The sequence below is a fragment of the Schistocerca nitens genome, chromosome 3, assembly GCF_023898315.1.
Source record: "Schistocerca nitens isolate TAMUIC-IGC-003100 chromosome 3, iqSchNite1.1, whole genome shotgun sequence".
NCBI classification, from domain to species: domain Eukaryota; kingdom Metazoa; phylum Arthropoda; class Insecta; order Orthoptera; family Acrididae; genus Schistocerca; species Schistocerca nitens.
In genome coordinates, this window is record NC_064616.1 from 160008066 (window position 1) to 160029064 (window position 20999).

Consider the following 20999-nt stretch of genomic DNA (forward strand, 5'->3'; position numbering starts at 1 on the left):
CCAATTGTCTGTTATTATTCTCCCAAGATCTCTCCATGTTGTGATATCCTCTGTTTCCATTCTCATTTCTATGGTTGATCCATCTATGATCACTTCTATTGTAACTGCTATTATCATTATTCTGATTTTCATTGCCACTCCTTTCTTGATTCCTGCTCTGATTCCACCCTCCAGATGGTTGATTGCCAAATCTGCCATTACTTAACCTCTCATTTCTCTCAAAGGCTCTATCCAAGTTATCTACATATCTCAAGAACTCATCTACAGAGTCATCTGGTCCATAAATCAACTCTCACTGTACTCTTTTTGGTAATCTCCTTTTTAAGGCAGCTATTTGTGTTAGCTCATCAAAAGGTTTGTCTAAGTGTACTAATTTCCTCAATTGGTTTTCACAAAAACACTTCAAGCTACCATCACCTTCCCTGTACATTCCACCATTCAAAAACTCTCTATTAATCCTAGCTTGCTCAGATTCTGACCAAAACTTATTTAAGAACTTTCTTTCAAATTCATCATATGACATAGTACAATTAACATTCTGGTTGGCCCACAAGATTGCTTCTACATCCAAAAATCTCTTAACAAATTTAATTTAAACATTTTGTGTCATGTCATTAATAAAATTATCATGACAATGCTGTAAAAGATCAACAGGATGCAATTTACCATCTCCTGGAAAGCATTTTAAAGGTTTGCCTCCCCATACACAATTAATATTGTGAACAAAATTTCTTTGAACTACAACTTTCTTGCTTAAATCTACAACACTACTTTTACACAAATATATTTTTTTCATCACACGTAAGTTCTACATTATTTATGTGATTGCAAATATCTGTAAGTTTTAGCACAGAGTTCCTTTTGTAAGTTTCTACTTTATCTTCTAACAGTCTCCTAGTCTGAACAAACTCTACTTCAAGTTTAGAATTTTCTACTTCGACATGTTTATCTAGTTTGTCAAATCTCTCCTCATTTTTGGGCAACTCTAGTGTGAAATTAGTTTCTAGTATCTCTAACCTTCTATCTACTGCTCCTACAAGAGTATTGAGTTCACCCTGTCCTGTCTCAACAATAATTCTTAGTGCTGCCAAACCCTCCTGGATTTCCCTAATCTAATTAGCATTTTCAGTAACAGTATTCTTTAATTCCACCATTTGTTTACTGAATTGCTGACTTAACTGTAGACCCTGTTCACAATATCCTTAATCTTTCCCATCTGTTCCATCTGTTCCTTTGCTTCTTGCCTAATCTGTCCCATCTGTTCCTTCACTTCCTTCATATGCTGCATTAATAACATTAACAAATCATATATACCTACTCTTCCCTGTGCAATTGCAGTACTCATGGTGACATATTCACGGGAACCCTCTCCACCAAAGCTTCTATCTACTATTTGATTACCGGTATTATTCGATGATAGATCACTGATACTTGCTCCTAGATCTGAAGTGTTTTCTACAGATTTACTATTAACTCCTTTTTTCTCACACAAATGTTTTTCACTTCCACAAAACTATTTAATTAAATAGATAAACTGTTACTCATCTGATGGTTGACGGTGCTGTCCAAGAATTTGGTCCTTTTTCTGCATACCAACTTTGACCACAGTTTTGAATATGTGAAAAGTTTGTACCAAAATGGTATTGAAATTCCTCACAACTGAGCAGAAGGATAATCCAAGAAATGTGTTCATTGATCTTATTGAGAGGACTGCCAAAGATCACAGATCATTCAGCCATGTGATCACAGGTGATGAATTCTGGATTTTTGAGTATGATCCTGAGAGGATTGGCACACTCGAGACATCACCTCAACAGAAAAAAGCTAGAATGAGCAAATCAAAGATCAAAACACTGCTGATTTCCTTTTTTAATAGTAGTAGTCGTAACAATTCATGTTGAAGGTCACTTAACTTAAGTTTCTTCTGCCTGGTCCATTGATAAATGAATGCACAATTTTCATGCTTCACAAATTTTACTCACATTAATTGACATCCGAATTGTACACTCATCATGCAAACAAAACACAGATAGACTTCACTGATCTCTTTGACTTCCAAAAGTAAATTCAAAACTGACTGAAAAAAACAACAACTCAACAACTAACTCGCAGCCTCGCTGTGTCACTTTACATAGAATTTTAACCAGAACTTCCAAAATAAAGCATTATGAATTTTGTACAATTTTTATATTACAATTAAAATTTACAAAACATAAAGAAACTGATGTTACAGCCAAATACAGTATAAAATACAATATTGAATGACAATCTTTTATAGTAATATCTTTAGTTTTCCATATGAAAATCATTCTGAACTTCCATTACAATAATGTCTCTCATATTATTTTAGTTACATAATTAATTACAGTTTGGATTTGGTCACTAACATGTAATGATAGTACAGAGCTTGTGCTTTATCCAGTTAAATACATAGAATGCATAAATAAAGCCTCAAATTCTGGAAATAGGTAAACTGTGAGATGTAAAAATCAGAGAGTTAATTAGAAATGTAATTACAAGGAATATTAATTACAGAGGAAGACATAAAAATAAATAATAAATGAAAATACATTGTTTGGTAATAACATTTAAGCTATTTTTCAAGATAGTGTGTTCTTTTGTCACTGGATTTTTGGATTACCATTTTGATAATTAGAAGCATTGATTTTCCATGCTAACATCTCTGCAGTCTCTAGTTATTTATTGCTAATGACTCATTACTTCAATTTCTAGATTATTTACTTAATTTAGTATATGTACATAATTTTATCAATGACAACAATCCACCCATAATTGTGTCAATGCAGGTCCTTCCAGAACATTTCACACGCCTTTGCAATGAATATCAATTTTTTTTATCAAGTAAGACAGAATGATATATACAGACACACATACAAGGCTTTAGGAAACACTGAATTGTCTGATAACTATCCAGATGCATATAAAAAAAAGTGGTATCAGACATTTCATATGAGTCTTGGGGGAGGCTGCATCATTATAGAGTATCATGCATGAAGAATATGTTCCTCCAGGAAAAACTGCCAACCAAGTGTTTTACAAAGATGTCCTTGAAAGAACCAGGAGAAGTGTGAACTGAATGAGACCAGACATTTCAGACAAGTGGATGCGGCAACATGACAATGCCCTATGTCACATGGCCACTTACATCATGGAATTTTTGACCTCAAAAGGCATTCCTGTTGTTCCACAGCCCCCTATTCATTTAAAATTAAAACTTTGGTAGGTAAATATCTGTCTCATTACTTTTCTCACATGCCTCATATAACACTAGTAAGTCACAGTTATTTGGAATCTGTAAACTCGTACAAATACTTGATTGTAACACTTTGTAGGGACACGAAGTGGTACAAGCACATAGGCTCAGTCATATGTAAAGCAGGTAGCTGACTTTGGTTACTGGTAGACTGCTACGAAAGTGCAGTCAGTTTACAGTGGAGATTGCTTACAGATAATTCATGTGATCCATCCTAGAATATTTCTTAAGTATGTGGGACCTGTACAAAACAGGACTGGCAGGAGATATTGAACATATAAAGAGAGGAGCAGCATGAATGGTTACAGCTTTGTTGGACCCATGGGAGAGTGTCACTGAGATCGTGAAAGAACTGAACTGGCAGATCCTTGAAGATAGATGGAAACTAGTCCAAGAAAGTTTCAAGAACTGACATGAAATGATGAGTCTTGGAGCATACCACAACCCCCCTACACATGACTCCCACAGAGCTCATGTTGATAAGATTACATTAAATACAGCATGAACAGAGGCATTTAAACAATCATTTTTTCCCATTATTTCTATATGAATGGAAAGGGAAAAAGTCCTCATAACAAGTACAGTGAGATGTTTCCTCTGTCATGCACTTTACAGTGGTTTTCAGAGCATAGATGTAGACTTAGATACAGAAGACTAAAAAGTCTTACAAAGATGAGCAATTAGACTTACTGTACAATGAGTTTCTATTATTATTATGGAGAGGGTTAAATGTATTCTATCAGAATGATGAGCACTTTACTAGTGATACGACATGACAAGTGTGCCTAATTCTCCAAGGCCCACAATTTCTGTTGACCTCACCCTACTAGATTTATTAATGCAGGATCAAGTTAGAAGCAACATTTGCAATGCAAGAATAAAGAGAAAACGTAGTCACTAATGTTATTAACACTTATTCTCTAGGGAAAAACACCACTATTTATTTGATATAGTTAAATTAATTACTGCAAAGTGAACTGAGAAGTTCGTCGCTATCAGTGGAGGAATTCATGAAACTTTATTTTAAAACACTCATTTCACATAACCTTGTAATAATTCAATAAATAAGCTGCCCAACTGCAAAAGGAGAATGAGAGGTGTAAGGTGTGGAGGGAGTAAGACCTAATAAAGAAACCAGGGTTTACCTGCTGCCAGATGATAGCAACATGTGAGGCTCCCTGACTAGGCTCACAGTTGAGGAAGACCAACAACTTCAATGGCAGAATGCAATCTCAATGGAAAAGGTGGTGGAAGAGTTGCTCTTCCTGATGATGGAAATGTCAGCACTACGGGAAGGATACATATGGTCAAATTGAATTGTGACTGACTATTTACTGATGTGGTAGGGTGACATTAATGGCAATAAAATTGCCACAGTATTTCTTAAGCACAGCAACCATGGGTAGCATAGGAAATATTTTTATACGTGTAACAGGAAACTCGAAGACCCAGTAGGGGTATGAGTGAGGTGGCCCATGTCGATATGCAGCAGAAGCCTAACAGGATGAGAGAAAGTGATGAAGGTAGGAAAATGGAATACTAGGACCCTACTAACAGTCGGAAAATGGAAAGACGTCAGCATTACTCTGAGAAATAATTACTTTGACAATTCCGAACAGTGTGTAACCTGATGAAAAGGGCAAGGAGATATCAACAGTAATTTAACTCAGCAGTGCATGCACCTGGAATCTTGACATCAATACACACAGCTGGTCTCACACATCCTTAACGTTTCCATTGCTCTTGGCAGACAGTAACAGAATGTACAGAGCAAACAAATCTGGTTTTCCTTCCACAGTCCACACACTGTCCTCCCGAGCTTCAAGTTGATTCCACTTCAGAGATATTCACACCATAAAGCTCTCCATTTCTCTCTGTTACCTTTTTTGACAAAATTTTTGACACTGCTATTTGCTGAAGGTGGTCTTGCAGAAGCACAAAAGAAAGCTCGCTCAAGAAATCTCTTCTTCTCAGTTGTTCTTTATTATTTGTGTTCAGAATAATAGTAGCACCTAACTCTCTCTTCTTCTGCCTCATAAGGGAATCCATTATGCATTTATAATACTTACAAGATACTAAAATAAGGTACCAAGCAAATTCAATACTGCGTACATGGATGTATGGGAATAACCTAAGTGGAGCTAACAATAAACTGACACTAGTGCACACAGCTGGTAAGTGATACTCTAAAACTGTTTATTGTAATATAACTGGAAGTGCTATTGTTTCAATACCAGGTACACCATAACAAACAACTCCTATTATGGTCACTAAACGGTACTAAGAAGTTACATTGTTGAAAGCAATTGTCAGACATTGTATGGATGCAAAAATATTCTCCATAATCTTACAAACAACCTGTATGTACTTACAAGTTAATGAGATTAACATAGAGTGAAGAAAATGGGACACCAATCGTAAGAGGGAAAATGGACGGGCAATGTTACAAACACTTCAACGCTTGTCATGTAAATTGTAGATTAATCTGTAGTGACAAGCAGCCGCTATTGAAATATACCGAGGGTCCTACTGAGGCCTTCCCAAATCAAAATAAATCTTGCAGCTCTGCACAAAAACAGATCTTCCATGCCTTATCTCTCCAGTCACTACCTCACATAGTTCCAACATCTGGCAATAAAAAAGCATTCCCCTTGGGTCTTAAGACCACCCAGGACTGGAGTAACAGAATCACATTCTCTGCGAGGGTTTCAACTACCTCTCATTGTGCCCTGAAATGAGGAATGTTCTGTCCACTATCCTTCCCACACCACCCACAGTGATATTCAACCACCCACTAAAGCTGCACAACATCCTGATCCATCCATTCTCCACCTCTGCTCCCAACCCCTTTGCCTCATGTCTAATATCCCCTCTATACACCTAAACGCAAGACCTGTACCATACGTCCTCCCACCACCATCCACTCCAGTCCAGTCACAAGCGTCACTTACCTCACAAAATGCAGGGCTATCTGTAAAAGCAGTTTGGTGATATACAAGCTAAGCTGCCACCATTGTGCTGTGTTCTACATGGGTGTGATGACCAACAACTCATCTGTCCACATCAATGGCCACTGACAAATTGTGGCCAAGGAACAGGTGGAACACCCAGTTGCAGAGTACACTGACCTACAGAATGTTCTTCACTTCAGTGTCTGCTTCACAAACTGTGTCATCCAGACCTTTCCTACCAACACTAGCTTTCCTGAATTGGGAACTCTCCCTGGAGTACATCCTACATTCCTATAACCTGCTCCTCTCAGCCTCAATTGTTGTCAGTCACTGTCCTTCACTCACCTACCCCCTAACATGTTCTCACTCCAGCACTACATGGCCTTCTATTCCATCAATGCACCCGCAGTCTTTTTACTTCTCTCCTTGTCCACTCCCCTTCCCCCTTCCCCCCCCCCCCCATTTGACCACCCAACTGCATCTAGTTGCCCTACCCTCTCTCCACCATATCCCTATATGCCTGCACAAGCAGCACTTCACCATAATGCACACCATTATTCATTCACACGACATACGTGCATGTGTGAATGGATGTGTGTGTGTTTCTTTTTCTAACAAAGGCTTTGGCCAAAAGCTAATGTGTAAGTGTCTTTTGGTTGTGCCTGTCTGAAAATTAATGTGTCATCTTTATGGTAACTAGTAACCTATCTGTTCCTTGTATTGTTAAGCATAAATTTCTGTTGTTGTCAATTCTTATTATGATAAGCACCTTCCTTGATATGTAACAATTTTCTATGAAGTCTAATGACTTGCACATTCTTACATTTCACTCAACTTTCTAATGCATGAATATTTTTATAAATGTAATAACTGTTGCTTCCAAAATGAATGTGTTGAAGATTCTTGCTGTTTGTGGCTCATATGTAGCAGCAAGTATTTTGAAGTTGGTTTCTATGTGTCAGGAAACGGTTTTATTGCTTTTGGCATTTTATGATCATATCTGCATGGTTTTACCTTCAGCTGCAATTGTAGTAGCTTATTTGTGGCACTAAATAATGCAGTTATTGCATTCAACACAAGTTTCCTATGTTCCAGATTCACTGATTTGACTGGACAGCCGGCCGCTGGTGGCCGAGCGGTTCTGGCGCTACAGTCTGGAACCGCGCGACCGCTACGGTCGCAGGTTCGAATCCTGCCTCGGGCATGGATGTGTGTGTTGTCCTTAGGTTAGTTAGGTTTAAGTAGTTCTAAGTTCTAGGGGACTTATGACCTCAGCAGTTGAGTCCCATAGTGCTCAGAGCCATTTGAACCATTTTTTTGACTGGACATGTAATGGAAAAAACATCATGTTATTGAGTACAAGTATATAACTACATTCTACATTAGTGCTAATTGTGCTAATGTATAGCATGTTTATATGGACTGTGTTCAGACAGATTCTTATGACAGTTATATAAGTTCTACATTTGACAAAATGTATTTTTGACCCATTGAAGTGTACTGTTTTTCTGCTGTGAAGATGGCTGTTATAACCGAACACTGGTAGAGAATAATTACACAATTGTAAATCTGATGGCAAAAATATGTTTCTGTTCTTTTTTTTTTTTTCAAAATGTCTTTTAATAGTCACCCCTGCTACAAAATCGACAGTCTGTGACTGGCCAGCACACAGACAACATCATTATGTCAGTTAGCTTGAAAATCTGTGCTATCTAGTTTGATACTAACATCTCAGTGTTGCAATGAACAAGTTTGCAGTAGGAAAGTAAATGATAAACACCTTTGCAGCTTAAAGTCTGCTTCTCAACATCATATGTGCATCAAGTACATAAGCAAGGAGAATGCAACTGCGTAATCTTTGTATCTTAAAATCTCAGGTGAGCACCTAAAAGTAGTAATGATCCACAGACACTAACTGTTGTGCAGTGGAGTTAATTCTGATGATCATTCTACAAGTTAATTTCTGTGCACTGTTCAAGTTTCCATGACTATATTATGCCACTGTGAAGTTCAAAAAATACTGTGACACAGAGCTAAATTTTTAAAATTTTAGGTTCTGGAACACACCTCTACAACCATATGATTGCCTTCCACTGACACCTCCTCACAGACACAAAAATCAACAGTTCCAATTTTTAAAATTTGTGATAAAACTTAAAATGAGAAATAACATTTTTACAAAATACTGCTCAGAAATTTAGGTCTCTAAAACATAATTTCTTATAATTAAAACAATAAAACCATATGATTCAATATAAACAACAGGTGTCATGTTCACTAGTACCTGCAAAGCAACAAATTCCAGTTACGTTACGATGCAACGTACATATACTGTTTTAAATAACTGGTGCCAACTTGTTCCAGTGAGCTCAAACAAAATTCTCCAGCGGGTGCTAGAATGCTATTTCAGTGCATTTTGGCCAAAATTAAGTCCTGCTGTGACTGATTAATGGTTGGTTGAGTCCTCTTCCAGTTGTGTTTGTGAAGAAAGGGTTGCACTTCTCTTAACTGTATAGACTGTGATTTGTAAAACTGCAACTAGCCATGAACAACAGTATAATGCAAATAAAATGAGATGAGGCACTTTTAAAATTCATCTGTTATGTGGTCTACATCATTTGGCACAATTCTCCATTGTATCAGTTTCCAGGATATCTATTCAGTGCATCAAGACATGAGATTTCAAGATACATAAAACTAAGTGCAACAACAATAATAACAACAGGTAAGGGGAACATTGTGAGATCAGTATCAAATTAAGAGACTCTACCATTACTTTCCTTCATACCATTGTACAGATACTTAAAATTTATCAGGAAGACTCCTCTACTGACATTTTCATCTAATCATTCTCACTACATCCAACATTCTATAATCAGGCAGCATTGTAGCACATAATCCGCCATTTTGTTACCATCTCATTGACCCAAAAAGTCTATGACCAGGATCTTAAGACAATAAACACAATATCTGCAAGCAATGAATTTAAATCCAACAGTATTGAGAATAGTTACATGAAAAGTGAAGAAGCATGCCAGATTGCTACTGCACGCAGTGGACAACATAGATGGAGTAATGTTATGGAACAAATGGGCTAGCATGGTGTCAAGAAATTTGATGTTTCAGCTATATATTTGTTTACATTTACTTTATTTATTTACATTTTCTTTGCTATGAAGACCAAAAAATTGATTTTGAAGTTTGATTTTGCCTTTTTAATATGACATCACAGAATCTGCAGGGTAAAATATCCCTGTGATAGACACAGCATCCTAGTAAACCCTTACACCACTCACAATTCCAGCCCCTTGTTACAGGGTTCATATCCCTGTGGAAGACACTAGTGTAAGACCTTCCCAATCCACTCACCTGGCATTTCCTCTTCCAGTTCTATTAAAAGCTTTTCCTACACCATCACAGACTGAGCCACCTCAAAAGGTACCATGTCATATACCAGCTCTGCTGCAATCATTGCACAGCTTTTTATAATGATGTAACTACCAACCAGCTGTCCATCAGGATTAATGGTCACCGCCAAACTATGGACAAGAGCAAAGTGGACCACCCTGTGGCCCAACATGCCACTGAACATAAAAGATTTCAATGGCTGCTTCACAACCTGGGCCATTTGGATCCTTCCCTCCACCACCAGCTTGCCTGAACAGCACAGATGAGAGTTATCCTTACAACACATTATCCATTCCCAAAATTATCCCAGCCTCAAACTACAATAAACATCTATCCCCACAGCCTCCCCCAACAGTGTCTGCCCCATCTGTCTCATCACTTTCTCCCAATGCACTTCCATTCACCCTCACTGTGCACTACTCTCTGCCAATGCACCCACCAGTCATTTCCCCTTTCTGCTCCTCTTCTTCTCCATTGCCCATTTTCTTCTCCTCCCCCGCAGCCTCCCTATGCTTCACCTGGCAGCCTCGTCCTGCCACCTTATAGTACCTACACAATCTGCCAGACAATTTTGTTCTCTTTTCCTAGACAGACCCTGCTATCCCTCCCCCTTCCCCACGTCATTTGATTGCTGCTCTCATTCAATGCAACGGCTGCTGTGTGGTCAGCGCAGCTGGAGATAGCAGTATTGTGTGTGTGAAGTGTGCCTGCTTGTATAAATGGATGTGTATGTTTTCCTTTCTTTCCTGAAGTACGCCTTAGCTGGAAGCTCAGTGAACAAGTCATTTTGTTGTCTTCAACTCAATATCTCCTCTATACAGTGAGGTTTTTTCTTTTCCTTTTGACAATACTGCATCCCCCTACAGTCACTCAATGACACTTTGCCATAACTTGCAGCATGATGAGCAAACAACTGCAGATGCTTACTCACCCAATTCTCAGATCAGTTATGTATACAGGGAATGAGACTGGTCCTATCCTACTTCCATAGGACACTTCTGACAATGCCCTTTTTCATGATGAACACTCACTGTCCAGGACACTGTAGTATGTTTTATCACTTAACATATCTTCAGACCACTCACATACATGAGAAAATATTCCTTAAGGTTGTCTCTTTATTTGCAGTGTGCAGTGAGACACTGTGTCAAATGATTTCTCAAGATCTACAAATGTGAAATCTGCCTGTTGCTCTTAATTCATAATTTGCAGTACACAAATACAAAAGGCAAGTCAAGTCTCACACTAGTGTTGCTTTATAAAACAGTGTCAATTTATGGTCTCAAGGTTTTATCTCACAAGGAAGTTAGTTATATTTGAACTTAGAATGTGGTCAAGAATTCTACAGCAATCTGTCATTAAGAATGTTGTTCTGTAATTTTGTGAGTCAAATCTTTCTCCCTTTTTATATATGGGAGTCACTTACCCTTCTTTCCCAGTCACTTGGAACTTTACACTGGGCTAGAGATTCAAGATAAATGCAAGCTAAGTAATGGGACAATGCTAAAGAGCATTGTCTGCAAAGTCAAATTGGAATTCCACCCAGAACTAGCAACCTATTTTTTTTCAGCTCTTTCAGTTGTTCTCAATGCTAGCAGATGTCTATGTCGATGTTCTCCTTAAAACAATCTGCATGTTAGTCAAACAATGGTATGTGTGTATGATCCTCCTGTGTGAATGCTTTTTTGAATGCGGAATTTATAGCTTTAGCTATTCGTCCATTGTCTTTTATTGCAATGTCAGACTGGATGAGTAATTGAACAGAAGTCTTGGACTCACTTAGTGATTTTATTATGTAATGCTAGAATTTTCTCAGGTCCTTGGCAAGATCTTTCACTAATGTTGCAAGGTGCCAGGGCTAGCAGTGTATTTAACACTAAATTCTTCTAGAATCTTCATATGGAAATGGTGCTCTAAGCCCCCCCTTTCCAAACTCTGACTTTTGCTGTTGCACATGGATTAAGAAGAAACGTGAACTGACTCTAATCGACCCTGCAAGCGGAGTAGAAAAGAGTTTGGCAACTGCAATAACTTAATTTGACAGAAATTAATTTGATAAATAAGTTTCATTAACGTGGTGAGAAATGAAAGGGTTGCTCTACCAATCTACAGAATGAAAGTTCTGTCCAAAATAACAATTTGATTTATTATGACTAAACTCAAAATAATAAATACAACACATGAAACATTTACAATATGTCAAATCGGATACTCAAATGAATGCTGTGAAGGTGAAGCTGTCCGTAAACTAGCTTGTAACGTTTATGACCAAGTGGTATGTGGAGCCAATTCCTTGTAACTCAAATCTTAAGAGAAACACCTAGCCAACCCAACATTAATTGCTGTTACAGTAGTGAGAACTCAGACAATGAACACTCAAGACAGAACCACATAAGAAAAGACAGGAACAAGTGCGCTCTGCTGAGCTCTGATTATCACAGAGCAAAATTCCCTAATCTGCCGTTGCTGCAGACATACATTACCAAGCTGTCTTCTTGACTGCAAGGACATGATCTGGTGTACCGGAGGCGATGGCTGGTTGCTTCGACATCCTGTCGTGGTGATGATAATGTCGTGAGTATAGCCCGAAACAAATTATCCTGGTCTGGTTGGTCCAGACTAAAGACTTCCTATCAATACAAATGCGACTCTCAGGGAGATGAAGAAGGCTCACCACACAATCACTGAAGGTACAGTGATTGATTTTAACAAGCGAAGTCACACAGTAACTCCGATACAGGCAACTTTAGACAAAACTGCTCAAGACGGACAACACAGGCCGCTTGTATGCAGAACGTGCAATTGCCAACTGTACTCGGAAAGTTACATTGAAGTCGAAACTTCAGCAACTTTATCAAACAGTTACAAGTAAATGAAAGTATATTAGACAGCCAAAGGAAGGCAGGCTGTCCAGAGCAGCGAGAGTTCATTCTTGTAACCCACTCTGACCGAAAGTGGAGAGTCGACCCTCTCAAGAGCACTCGTATAAGCCGAACACAGAACATTCCCTCCCCCACAACAGTGGCCGCGGTTAAACGTTCCAATCAGCAACTCCAAAACCAGCGGAGAATTCCACTCTATTGCCGACGCACTACTATTCCACCAATGGAGATACTCGGCGCCAATTTCTGCGCCGATTTTGCTATGTCACAGAGCTATCCCCTGAGCAAGCCAATCACAGGTATCATATTGCAGAAAACGCGGGAATTTTCCTGCCAAGACTGCCTGGGAACACAATCATACTCACGCCTTGCTGGTAGCCCACCAGAAAGTGTTTTCACTAAGTTTCTGCAAAGTAACGGAATCTCTAGCCCAGCCGCTCCATCAGGCCCCTGTGGGCATGTCATCCCCTCTATTATGACAATGTCATCATCTGGAAAGCATCCACTCGACTCCCTCACACCCGTCGGCTTAACCCTTTCAAGATCAGCAGTACCCGCCTGTCACCGGACCACCCAGATGACGAGAGACGCTGTGTGGGAAGTCCGCACGTGAGGGAATAGCAACTTTTCACCGCATGCAATTAGAGAAGAAAATCAAATTATTCAGAGTAAGATAGAAATATGAGAGGGGGTTCATGCCACCTCTCAACATATAATTGTTGAAGTTGCTGTATGTTACATGCAACAATCTCTTTATAGCTGCACGGACTTCTGCTAGCTTTGGCCTGTTGGCATTTCTGTGTTCTTTCCTGAACTGAGAGTGCACAGTGTGTTTGTGAATTTTCCTATTAAACTATCGTGGTTTTTTCCATCCTTAATCCACTTACCTAACACATACTTCTCCAGAGCATTATCTACAATCAGTGTAAACTTTGTCTATAACTTCTCTACATGCATCATGTTGGAACTAAATGTGATCCAAGTAGGATTATAACAAATGAACAACTCCTCTTTCCTGGATAAAACCTGTCTTAGCCTTCATGATATACACTCCTGGAAATGGAAAAAAGAACACATTGACACCAGTGTGTCAGACCCACCATACTTGCTCCGGACACTGCGAGAGGGCTGTACAAGCAATGATCACACGCACGGCACAGCGGACACACCAGGAACCGCAGTGTTGGCCGTCGAATGGCGCTAGCTGCGCAGCATTTGTGCACCGCCGCCGTCAGTGTCAGCCAGTTTGCCGTGGCATACGGAGCTCCATCGCAGTCTTTAACACTGGTAGCATGCCGCGACAGCGTGGACGTGAACCATATGTGCAGTTGACGGACTTTGAGCGAGGGCGTATAGTGGGCATGCGGGAGGCTGGGTGGACGTACCGCCGAATTGCTCAACACGTGGGGCGTGAGGTCTCCACAGTACATCGATGTTGTCGCCAGTGGTCGGCGGAAGGTGCACGTGCCCGTCGACCTGGGACCGGACCGCAGCGGCGCACGGATGCACGCCAAGACCGTAGGATCCTACGCAGTGCCGTAGGGGAGCACACCGCCACTTCCCAGCAAATTAGGGACACTGTTGCTCCTGGGGTATCGGCGAGGACCATTTGCAACCGTCTCCATGAAGCTGGGCTACGGTCCCGCACACCGTTAGGCCGTCTTCCGCTCACGCCCCAACATCGTGCAACCTGCCTCCAGTGGTGTCGCGACAGGCGTGAATGGAGGGACGAATGGAGACGTGTCGTCTTCAGCGATGAGAGTCGCTTCTGCCTTGGTGCCAATGATGGTCGTATGCGTGTTTGGCGCCGTGCAGGTGAGCGCCACAATCAGGACTGCATACGACCGAGGCACACAGGGCCAACACCCGGCATCATGGTGTGGGGAGCGATCTCCTACACTGGCCGTACACCGCTGGTGATCGTCGAGGGGACACTGAATAGTGCACGGTACATCCAAACTGTCATCGAACCCATCGTTCTACCATTCCTAGACCGGCAAGGGAACTTGCTGTTCCAACAGGACAATGCACGTCTGCATGTATCCCGTGCCACCCAACGTGCTCTAGAAGGTGTAAGTCAACTACCCTGGCCAGCAAGATCTCCGGATCTGTCCCCCACTGAGCATGTTTGGGACTGGATGAAGTGTCGTCTCACGCAGTCTGCACGTCCAGCACGAACGCTGGTCCAACTGAGGCGCCAGGTGGAAATGGCATGGCAAGCCGTTCCACAGGACTACATCCAGCATCTCTACGATCGTCTCCATGGGAGAATAGCAGCCTGCATTGCTGCGAAAGGTGGATATACACTGTACTAGTGCCGACATTGTGCATGCTCTGTTGCCTGTGTCTATGTGCCTGTGGTTCTGTCAGTGTGATCATGTGATGTATCTGACCCCAGGAATGTGTCAATAAAGTTTCCCCTTCCTGGGACAATGAATTCACGGTGTTCTTATTTCAATTTCCAGGAGTGTATTTATCAACTTTAGTAATCATTGTGGCTATGGTGACATGATTACTTGGTATCCTTTCATACTGGTCCTTTTGATGAGACCAGACTGTTTGTAGCTTCAAGTTCTTCTATATTTTTAATGTATGCATTGGATGGGGGGGTGGGTGGGGGGGGGTGGATGATGGGGGTAGGGAGAGCTAGGAAACCAGGAGTAGAGGTAGTAAGAACACAAATTTGTACTACAGTTGTGGGTTTTGGTTTACTGTCAGCCCAGCTATGAAAATGTGTTCAGTTTGCTGTTCATAGTAGCTCAAGAGCATTAATAGTTTCTTATCCATTATTACATCAACACTGTCATCAATCCCCATTTAATTTTGGGTGTACAAACCAGCATTCACCTGAGCAGACATCCTGTTCTTCATGCTACCTTAAGCCATTAATTCCCACAATACCTCACAAAACCTATCTAACTAATTAAGCTATCTAGCTGTTAGTACATTTTTACTGATGATAACATCCCCATGAGCAGAAAAAAATAACTATTGCAAACAATTGTTTCACTAATCTAAATACACATTTTGTCAGTCCTCAATCAGATAACAGCATAATGGAGAACGTGAGTAAGGCAGAGGCACTGCTGCCAGAAATGAACAGTAAGCAGACAGACAGCTTTCACAGGACTTGTGTAACTGAGAAGATGGTCAATGAATCAATAGCTAAGCTCAGTAATTCTAGAGCAGAGGATTATTATGGTCTCTCAAATCATGTTGTTAAATATAGCATAAACCAGAGAATAATGCCACTGACTAAAATAATCAACAAAATTTTAAATGAAGGTAATTATCCAGAATGTTTAAAAATATCTGTAGTTAAATCAGTACATAAGAAAGGAGATATAGCATCTCCAGATAACTATCAACCAATATCACTTATACCCATAATATAAAAAATAATAGGATACTGCATGCATAAACAGATGAGTCGATATTTTGAACATAAAGGCCCATCCACACGCAATGATGTGTCTGCGCAAATGTCTGTGCACATCACATCTGCGCAGACAGATCATTACGTGTGGACAGAGGATTTGCACCAACCTGAGGGTTGTGCTAATCTGGAAGTTGGAGTTGGAAGTTTGAGCGAAATAGTGTAGAAAAACATTCCTTAGTAAAATTCTGAACTGATAGACAGTAACAACTGTTACAAAATATATGTGTTTTAAAGTAGTGTTTTAAAGATGGCAAATCACAGAGAAGAATCAGCCTCTGAAAATCAACTTTACAGCAGAACTGAAAACATAAGAACAAATTAACTTTCTGGATCTCACTGCCTACAAAAAATTTGCATGCACCATTTTCAAATACTCTGGAAGCCAATGTGTACTGATGTCATTACAAATGATGAACTGTGTCATATAGTACAGTATAAACATGCTTATTTCCACTCTAACATCTTCATGATTCTTCACCTTTCCTTACATCAGTCACAGGTAATGAAAAAACTCAGAAATCTACAACAGGTTGTCCAAAATCATGAATATGATCTCAAAATAGTCCACTCTGGCTGGAAAACATTTATGGAAAGGATATGAACTTTGAATTCACAGATGAAAGTACAGTTCACTACCACAAAATACAGAACAATCCAACTAAGCTGTTCCTCTCAAGTATTTCCAGAACCATTTACAATATCATATCTCCGTTTCCAACCAGATGAATTGTGAGATAGTTCTCGATAAACAGTGTATAGTATCTTTTCGTATGTATATTAATTTTTTAGACATAAGTATCAACTTAGCTTTTCCAGATGTAATTACAATACTTTCTGCTGATGACAATGTAGTCCTAAGAGGAGATGAACACAATGGCATTTTATTATTTACAATTTAATTACTAGTTTCAGGGTAATTACAACACCTAAAATATGGAATTCATCTGTTTTGAACATGAAACTGACTGCTGTCTTATGTGGAAGATTCTGATTTAAACCCAAATGAGGGTATGCATCATGTCAGAAAGGATAAAACAGAGTTTTATAGGCAGCAACATAGTCACAAATGAAATAAATAACCAAGAAACTACAGAATAATTTTGTTTATTTCTGATCCCCGATAACAAGAATTATTTTCAGACTACTGGTTTTAGCATTTTGTGAGCTCCTTCAGTTCTCCAAAGAATGGTGATCCAAATAAAACTAACTGACAATATACTTCTTGTACTTAATTATTACATGATAAAAATGTGTCAATTACACATGTATAGAAAATGTGACCTTAAAAATTTGACAGCAGTTATCTGGTTAAAACATATCCTCATATAATAAAGCCAGAGTAATATTATTAACAGGTATAAAATGATGTTAGTCTGAGCATGTCAAGAAGAAATAATAATGTGGTGTGAACTGGGCTACACTGGCAGTGGAGCAAATGTGAACAGTGCTATTGTTCATAGGAAACTTAGGTGCATCTGTAACAAAGTAAACTTGTGAGGTACTGCTACTAAACATGTATTTGACAAATATCCAATATGCAATTAAATAAAAACATGACATGAAGTAAAAACTAATTTAGAATTACAAGATGTCACAAGTGTTCACAGTAATAAAGTAAAAATAGATTAGAAACTCAAATGAACATTTTTTATTTATTAACAATGAATAGGATTAGTGACAACATATGATGCTGAAACACTTTTATGATATCTTTGGATAAAATGGTAATGATGTAACAAAGTTACTAGTTAAGGGGCAAACATCATTACATAAAATAACTAATGCAAAGAGACCAAGTGAAAAAAACTTAAGATGGGAGTAAGTGATCAACAACCACTGTCAATGTAGCCCCCATAGTGCAGCAGAGGTAGGTACTGACTGGAGAAACAGAACCACCAGAGGACCTCTCATACCCCACAATATGTTGCTTGAAGAAAAGGAGCACAAACTATTCTTCCTGTCAATTAACAAGAAACTCTTTATAAAAACAGATATGTGACCTTCTAAAAGAAGCATGACACTAAATGCAACATACCTGGAATGCACTGTATGTGAGATTATGACCAGGGCCAGTGTATGTTGTAGAGGTGTTAGATGGTTAATGCAAGACTCTGTCACACAGACACTGTCACACAAAGTAAAGTAGCCATTGGGTACAAAATCACTCTGTCCAGTGAACACTCTTCCTGGCTCTTGTTTCTTGCTCTCATAAATTTAGAGCACAGTCCTTTGTCACTTTATGGAGAATACATATGCTATTCTGAGTGCACCCTACACTATGACCCATTTCTGCTAAATGCAACCTCTTAGCAGTTTTGTTACATTACTGTAAATGCTCCTTAAATCTCACATCAAAAAAGTGGCCAGTTTGGCCAATTTAGTACTAATCACTGTTATTGCAATCAGTACTGTATACTCCAGAGCCATTAAATTTGTCATACTCACTTTTCAACATATGTTTTTCATTAAATTTTCATGTATTGTTGGCTTGGAACCAGTATCTATCCTTCTACTTTTTAAAACTTTTCTTAGTTTATGGGACATATTACTGCGAAATTCCATTGAAATGGTTTTCCTTCTTTCATTGCTTCTTGTTTCTTCAGCCTTCTATGCTATTGAACAAAGATAAACAAAATAGATGATGAATAACTGATGTGAAAAAGGCTCTTTTACATTTTTCATGGAAGAAACTGGTTCTGACGATTTGATCTGTATCCGGAATTTTCCTGGAAATCGAACATTAATGTTTGTCGTTAGCTCTCTTAATGGGAAGACTTAGATAGTTAATTGAGTTCTCTTCTTCCATTTGCACAGTAAAAGTTATTTTCAGTTCATGCTGCCCATTGCTTGAGCAAATATGTTAAACAGTGTCACCTTCTACCAGTAACAAGTTATCATCGACATAATGTTTATAATAAAAAGTTTCTTCTCCTAGTTTTGTAAACATGGGAAAGAACTTACCTTCTAAATCATTCAAAAAGATGTCTGCTAAAGTCCTAGGCAGACTATTAACAATCCCAAGACCATCTTTGTGATAATATTTTCTCATTGAAGATAAAGAAACTATAGGCTAAAACAAACTATAAAAATTTAATCAGTTCTATATATTTGTAGTACTAATTAGTTATTACTGGATTAGTTAGTACTAGATATTATGTATAATAATGTGGCCTAGTTTGCACTATATTATGAGTTCTGTTCAACAATACCAATGCTAAATATGTTTTATATCTATTTTCCCATCACCCTCTCACAATATTTGATTCCACATCACCTCCATTGTACACCGCAGCTCACTGGCTCCAGTGCCCCACGTCACATGCCTAGACTAGGCACCCGCCACCTCTCAGTCCCACATTCCTATCTGCACACCTGCTACCTCCCTCCTGGCAGCTAGCAACCTGCTCCCCAACCCCTCCTCCTACTGCCTGGTGCTTCCTCCCTCTACCACCCCTCCTGACACAATCCTCATGCAGGTGTACCAGCCAAACCACAATTTTAGCATTGTGTGTCCAGCAGGCCCAATGGAGTTGCATAGGTGTCCAGCTCATCAAAGGATTTCTTCCAGAGGCCAGCAAAGTTTTCATTCTGTGTTTGTCAATGATTTAATGCCTGTGCTATTCAGAGGGTGGCCCATTTGACTGCTAAATTATTCACAAACTAATTTAAAGTTTCAGGTCTGTTTCAGCCTACAGTTTCTGCAATGAGAAAATAATTATATCACCAAAAAGATGGTCCTGGAATGGGTAACAGTCAAGCTGATTCTCTACCATACATTTTTGTGAGTCATTTATGGTGCTGATTATTTGCCAAGTTCTCATAGCTAAAAGGGAAAAGCTATTTATTATAAATGTTATGCCAACAATATTTTTGTACTGGTAGAAAGTGATATTAGTGAGGTTACTGGACTTGCACAGACAACAGGTAGCATGAATCATAAAATAACTTTCACTGCAAAAGCAGGAGAAGGGAATTCCATGGACTACCTAGACCTTACCATCGAGAAAGTTAACAACAAACATTAATTTTCAAGTTCCATGTAACCCACAGACACAGTTGTTATCACCAATGCCAGTACCAGCCATCCACCACAATATTTGAGGGTTACTTAGTAAGTGATGGAATACACTTTTTTCCTTGAAATAGGATGATTTAAATACACCTTAATGTTCCCCAAATCTTTGGCTAAAAATCTTTGGTTCTTGTCTGCAGGTTGCAACATTGCTGGCTTCACAGCTATGTGTGGCCAACCTGTGCTTGTGAGATTATACACAATTCCTTCTCCTTATTGTGTTGATAACAGACACTTGTCCCAGTGAATTATATGCTCTTAGCCACTGGCTGGGGTCCATAAAAATTCTTTGAATGGCTGTAAATAGTTGTAATGTTCCATTTCTCTGTCAGTAGCAGTTCAGTAACTGCTCTTTTCTTGGAAGACATCTCTGTTGCAGACATCATTCTTAAGACTAGTTATAGTGCTATCATCTAGTGGGAATTACCAGAAAGGTATGAGATGATGTGGGAATCTTTAAGGAAAAACGATAAAATGTTGTAACTAAAACTGGCTGAGGAAAAAGAGTGATGCATTACTTATTGAATCCCGTATAAAAAAACCTTTTTCACATCAATAATTTACTGTCTCTTTGATTTACCCTTGGCCAACAGAAAAGTATGTAGAGAATTCAGTATTTAAAAGTAAATTAGAACAGTCAATATTTTTCTGCAAATGATGTTATGTACCAGTCTAATAGACTAAAGGAAAAGTATGTAGTGGGAAAATGCCTTCTCAGTCTGAAAAAAGAAATAATGAAGAAAGAATGGAAACCATTCCAATGAGATTACATGGTAATATGTCCCAATAGTTAGAGAAATATTTTAGAAAATAAAAAGGTAGATGTTGTTTCTAAGTTAACAATACACTAAAATTTTGTGACTATCGTATGTTGAGAAGTGCACAGACAAATGTGATGCCTCTGGGGTATATAGTATTGACTGCTGTAACGGTAATAAGTGCTACATCAGCCATGCCAGCCCAGTATTTTAAT